A 7,069-nucleotide genomic window follows, 5' to 3' on the forward strand; every position below is an offset into this window, starting at 1 on the left:
TGGGACCACAGTAATCTTGTGTTTACACATCATATTGAAGACTGCATTCACGAAAATGCGGTAGAGATCTATAAGTCAGAAATAATAGTCCCTGAGAATCGATGTCCTAACCAAGCATTAGAACTACTAACTTGAAGCGCTTCACCTGGCCAGCCATAGATCCCCATGAACAGTAGAGTCAGAGCATAGTTTTTATTATTTATGAATTTTCCGTTTCTTCGCTAAGTATTTAGTATTTCAGTATGGTCGCTCAGATATCCGGTTACTTATTTAAGTCTAAATAATACTATGTATTTATATTGTATTATTAGCAAGAATATATTTTTATAAATAATAGATATGATTTCAATACAAATACTTGATAGACAACAAAAAGCCGTGCTGCCTCAGTGGTAGAGCGTTCACCTCTGGTGCTTGGGGTCCCGGGTTCGATCCCAGCCCCCGCCAAGTGAACTTTGTGGTGGACAAACACCGTGCTCGTGGGTTTTCTCGGGGTACTCCCGTTTCCTCCCACTTTCTTCATTCCACCATTTCACTCATCTCTCATTATCACCGTCTCCTTTAGCCTAACCGGCATAACCGTGGGACGTAAAACCCAAAGATTTCATTTCATTTCATTTCATTTACGCTAGCAGGCATAATCGTGGGACGTTAAACTAAATCAAACCAAGCCATTCTAACACTGTAGTATCAGGATTTAATCCAAACAATTGAGCTTCTTTATATACATCTACGTTACCGTATAAACCACTCATGTTATTACGATCTTTATTTTCAAACACTGAAAAGCACTTTAGGACATCATTAGAAGGAAACCTTTCCACTTCTTCTACTAAACCCTGGATTACCTGCCCCCTTATTTGATCAAACTCACTATCATCACTCCCTGTATCAGACGCTTGTCTGCAGTGCACTAATACAAAGACTTTGGTAGACATCATCTTTCGTACGCATTTCTCTCAGAGCTTGGAATAAAAGATTCAATTCTTGCTCTATTTCATTGTACGAAACAGGTTCCTTTAGCATCGTTTTACTAATATCAGACAGAATGGACGCAATATCCAGAAGAAAACCGAGCAATAGAATGTTCTTTTTCTCCAACAGATTTTTTTTTTTTTTTTTTTTTTTGTAAATACCACTCAGTTTAAAACTATCTCTGTTGAAATGGTCAGTATTTTCATACTCCAAAAGTAGGAATTGCATTATACAAGAAAAATATATAAAGACTGCAAATAATACATGCTCCTCATTTGAAATACAACGTATGTGAAACAATCTTTTGATTTTTAGCAGTCCTGCGGCATCTGTGACTGTCACGATACTTTTAAGTTTTGCAGCTGTATGAAGTTCGCCTAACAAATATTTAAAGTTGTGAACAGCATTCATAACATCAAAAACTCTTTCAGATACAAAATCCATTCGATGTGCCATGTAGTGTACGCTAATTAGGCACTGGTCGACATTTCTTCTAATTTGGGCAGCAACACCTTGTTTCTCCCAGTAAACATTACATCCCCGTCCGAACCAAATCCAACAAGCTTTTCTTAAGATTAAAATATGCCATCTTCGGAAAACGCTTGAATAATTTTCTCTTCAAGGAATTTTGCATCGGCATTTTCTACAGGCACTAATTTATAAAAACAACAACAATGGTTATTTTCTTCCTCCACATATGTTACAACTTATCCGCAAACCTGTTTGTAGATTCGTCAACTGTTTAAGAAATTTTACCAATTTTGCACGCAACTGCTACGCTAGAGAATAAAGGTCTCCATCTCGTCACAACGAAACAGCCGACAAAGTTAAACACCTGATACCTTTACAACTAAACTACGTTTTTGAAAAACAGGCATGCATTCAAATTTATTGCTTGTTTGAAAATTTTCATTATAGACCTACTTATATTTTCATATTAAGGTGTCCCCCCTTACATATTTTGGTGGGGGGAAACGCAAGTATAAAATTTTTGCTGGTGGGGAAATCCCTCCCGTCCCCCCGGCATTTCGCACCCTGTTGTCCAGTAAATATAATAATAACAAGAACTTAAAATTGAAAACGTGAGTGCTGAGCTTCCTTATGGCTACGCGGTTAGCGTACGCAAGGGCGCTGATCCTGGGGTACGCCCCCCCCCCCCAAAAAGCTCATGTGGGCCCCGGCATTATATTTATGAATATACAATATTTGGCATAATTTGAATGCAATTTGTCTTTAAATCCTTATATATGCCTTCTGCATCTGAATGGGTCCCCCCAAATTTACAGAGAAATCGGCGTCCTTGAGAGTACGCGCCTTTGGCGGGGAAGGTCCGGGTCCGGTTCCCTGCTGAAGCCCATGTGGTTCGGATTCCACGTTAAGCTGTAGTCCGTGTCTCATACAGCCTCACTGCTGAAAGGGACGCTAAACTCAAAAAGCAAATCAAAACGTGATTGTTTCATTGTTATTTGAAAATGAACATAATCTTACTGATGGTAGTGAGAGATGTCACCTCATGTCAACTGTAAAAAATGCCATTAAACTTTCAACTTGCTTACAGCACTTCTCAGTATTTTTCTGTAATAAGTAATTGGATTGGATTGTGTTTTAGCGTCCTTTTCAGCACCGAGGCTATATAAGACATGAACCTGTGGGATTCAAACCACATGAGCTCGTAACAAGTAATGAATACAAAATATTTTAAAAAGCTCTACTTTTTAAATTCTTGTGATCTACATACATTTTTAAAAAAATCATAACTAAAAAGTTATCTAATTTTATGATTTGAAAAAGCCAATAAACTCAGATCAAGTTCTTCCAACTTCTAGAAAATATTAGGTATATTATTTTAAAATGTAACACTAAGGCATTAAATGTAACAGAGAATCTACGTCATTTCAACCACGTATGCCAGTCCGACATCTGGCATTCACAAGGTCAAAATGACCCAAGATTTACTACGCCTTCGGTATAAGCGGTTCCGGGTTCGATTTCCGACGGGGACACTTGGTCGAAAAAGTAGGACTTTTTTCAAGCAGCCATCTTGAATGAGGTTTTCCTGGATTTTCCTCATTCACACCATGCAAATGCCTGGATGGTACCTAACATAATGGTCCCAGACCATTTCCTTCCTTCCCCATTCCTTTCTTCCTCTCCAAGTCCCTGGGCAGTGTGATCTCCGAGCGACGTCATCCCTCATACGTGACGCCGAAAGCACAGAAATATTATTCCTACTCCTACAAGGGTTATCTTTCAAAATTAACTTCCCCTTAACACTCAATCCTACTCTTGTTCCGGAATGGCAGGCTCAGGGGCGTCATTTAGGAGGGGGCAGGGAGGAGCATTCACCCCACGAGTTTGAGATTTATATAGATTTTATCAATAGAATAGTAATAAGTCAGTGAAAAACGCGAAATTTTACCTATATCAAGGGCCCTAAGTCAAATCTGAAATGACGCTACTGGGCAGGCTGTAAACTTAAGTTAAATCCGAGTGTCGTTCGGGAACGGCACGGCTTTCCAACCAAAAACGAATTTTGTGTGTTTTTATTATTATTATTATTAGACCCTATTATTTGAGAAAGTAATTTTTTGAGTGCTTTATGGATTATCTACTGGCAAACTTGATCCAAGAATGCCTTTCAGTCATTGTAGAAAGAGAACTAAAGAAGGTGTATCATTATCATTCATAACACTCAAGCATTGTTACTTTGCAAAGAAATAAAGTTATTGTTTGTAATGATTATTTACGTATGTCTTGTACGGAAACCGGCATCTTCTAGTAGACTGATACTTTTACTTTCATTTCTGAAAATTTCAACGGTTTAGAGTAAAAACTTAGGAAGATATGATATTTTAAAAATAACCCTTATTTTCTCCAGGACACAGGGCTTTGTCAATATAAATATCCTATGTATTAAAAGTGTTAAGTTTTGGACATGAGTATATTAATATAGAGTTTGTTACTCTGTTTTAAACTCGTCTTTCTATGATCTTGCCCTATGAAATAATGGAATTCCTGCTCCTACTCAATTCCAATATGAAAAATTCGACCTGTTTCAAAGGCAATTTAGCGGTACAGTATTTCTTACACGAACAAGAACAAGATAACTTTAACCACACCTCTTCGTCTTTTAATAATATTAATACATTAGAATTCGAATTAAAGCAGGTTTCTACACCTTGTAGAAAAATAATGTTCGTTTGTTGAGAACTCATGTTTGTTTTCAATTAGTTTCTCAACATGCAACTCTGAGTAATTAAAATGGTTGAAAAGAGAATAAAATATATTGAATCCCAACTCATGTTTGTGTTCATTCCCCTTCCCTCTAAAACACTCGGTATACCAAGTGATTGAAGATAGTATTAATCTCTTTTCCGTCTAAGGGCAATCGTTTCACCATCTTACGTATAACTTAACATCACAATGACTTTTAAGTAAAGATAATTTCACTACTTTTGCCAATATTTGAGACGAGATCGAGACTTTTTGAGACTAAGCTTGATCGAGTCGAAATACTGTCTTGTCTCGAAATTTTGAGACAATACTAAGCCTAGTCTCGAAACTCTTGGTTTCGAAACCAGTTTTTTTTACCTTTTTTCCCCGAGGTTGAAAAAAAAACGGAAAATTTGGGAAAATTGAAATTTTCGAATATTTTACTACATTGTGGTTTTAAAATGAATAATATTTTATATTTACTAGTTTACAGATAAGATTATTGAGAACTCATGTTTCTTGTATTAGAATAGGGAACACTTGTGCTAAATGAACACCACTCCTTTAAAGCTAGCAACGTGATAGAATTGAGTTATGGCTACAAAAGATAAGCAATTTTATGACGTTCCCGTTTTATGGCAGAGAAGTGTTAAAATAACGGAGTCAGAATCATTCTAGTTCATATGTTAAAATCAAATATATATTTTATGGAGATACGTATCTTGTTTGTGCTGTGTAAAATTTCCGGAAATTTTGAACCCATTCGAAAAAGAATTTTGTTCGGAAATATTGGCAAAAACCGGAACATAAAATTTTAAAACTATTTCTTCGTTTGATGCTAATCTTATTTGCTGTAACGTGTCTGCAGCATATACAGTATCTATACAATGTATTTCGATAACAGGAAAAATAGTAAAAGTAACATGTTTCAATTTAACTTCTTACTTTCCTGATTTCTGGTAAAATTCCTCTGTATTATTTGTGTATTTTTCGAACAACTCAAAAAGAGATATCTTATTTACACATAGACGCATACATTGCACAAGTGAGTAAATTTGAGCAGCGAGAAATATATTATAGAATTTAACATGTGAAACTTCCGTTCGTTATTATTAAAGACTAGTAGAATACCCGATCTTCGCACGAGGAGAATACGTTTCATCCTAGACATAAAAGCCACCAAAACTGTCACCAATGAACTTAGGGACCCCAAAAACTATGAATTTGACACTAATATCGGTCATTTTCAATTACTTTTACATATCACCCTCCCCTTTAGGAGTACTAATGAGGGCGGAATTTTGATTTAAACGGCATCGGAAGTGTCAGTGTTCATCTTAGCGACCCCGAAAACTATGAATTCGACACTAATGTCGGATATTTTTGATTAATTTTATACATCTACCCCTTCTCCCTCCCCCAAATTACGGCGCTGAATTTGGATTTAAACTGCATCGGAAATGTTACTGTTTATCACAGCGACCCCAAAACCTATGGATTTGACACTACTATCGATCATTTTTGATTATATATATATATATATATATATATTTATATATATATATATATATATATATATATATATATATATATATATATATATATATATATATATATATATATATATATATATATTCCCCCAGGTTGCAGTGTTGAATTTGGACTTAAGCGCCGTCGGAAGTATCACTTCATCTCAGCAACCCCGAAAACTATATGGATTCGACATTAATAACGGTCATTTTCGATACATCTCCTTCCTTCCTCCAAGTTGCACCTCAAAATGAAATGATAAAAAAAAAAAAAAAAATCTTAGGATCGAACTACATCTATATTGAAAATTTTATCGTCTGGGGGTCTGGGGGTTCAAGAGTTCTTCAGTTACAAATAGTCATATTATATACTTTGTCACACTAAAGAACAGGTATTTGTTTACATACAAAATTTGTACATAAAGTTTATATAAAAATCTATATTAGAATATTAAATAATAGTAATTATATGTTTTAGTGCATAAGTATTAGTGAAATTTCAATACTACTCTCTCTTTTAAGAACTAATTTGGTTATGGTTAAAATTAACAGAATTTCACCAGATCAAAGAGCATATTAAGAACTCACTCTCATTCAAGAGCCCTATTTGTTCAACAGAAACTTCATGATAGAAGATGTGTATGCAACTGTAAAAGTTATTTAATTAATGCACAGCCACGAATAAACGACTAAAAACCGCATAAAGGAAATGAGTGCAGACTATTAATTTTCAAGAAAAACTACAACTGTAAGTTTCGAATGCTTCTTTTTTTTTTTTAAAAAAAAAAATAATGGCAATATTGAAAATTTTCAACTTATATTTTTACGCGTTCGACAAACAAAAAAGTTCCATTACTAGTAAAATTAACCTAATACAAAGATTTTTGTTATTTTCCCAATTTTTCCATATATTCCGGAAAGAAAGAAAGAAAAAAACGGTTTTTTACCAACAGGTTCAAAATTTCGGAAATTTTACAACACTACTTGAAATTCCTTGCACTGTCATCCTTCATAAAATTTCCACCAGAAAAAGGCTCAAATCTCAATTTTCTTTATCTATTTTAAAGATATTTATCAGGAGTCTCATACGAAGCAACTATTATGTTGGGTACGACATACACTCTTAGAAATAGTTCCGAAGAATTATACAGGTGAATCAAGGGCGGATCCATGACGGACTTCTGGAGGGGATGTTGTAGACTAATACTGCTACTTAGAGCTACTTTTAAGAGCTCCAAATTCTGATGGGTTTTATTTACATATAAAATAATAAAGTTTTCTCTTCTGGGGAGGGGGCGATTGCCCCGATCGCCCACCCCCTGGATCCTCCCCTGAGGTGAACATTTTAAAAC

This window comes from Thermobia domestica, chromosome 3 (assembly GCF_964235325.1).
Source record: "Thermobia domestica chromosome 3, izTheDome1.hap1.1, whole genome shotgun sequence".
Lineage (NCBI taxonomy): Eukaryota > Metazoa > Arthropoda > Insecta > Zygentoma > Lepismatidae > Thermobia > Thermobia domestica.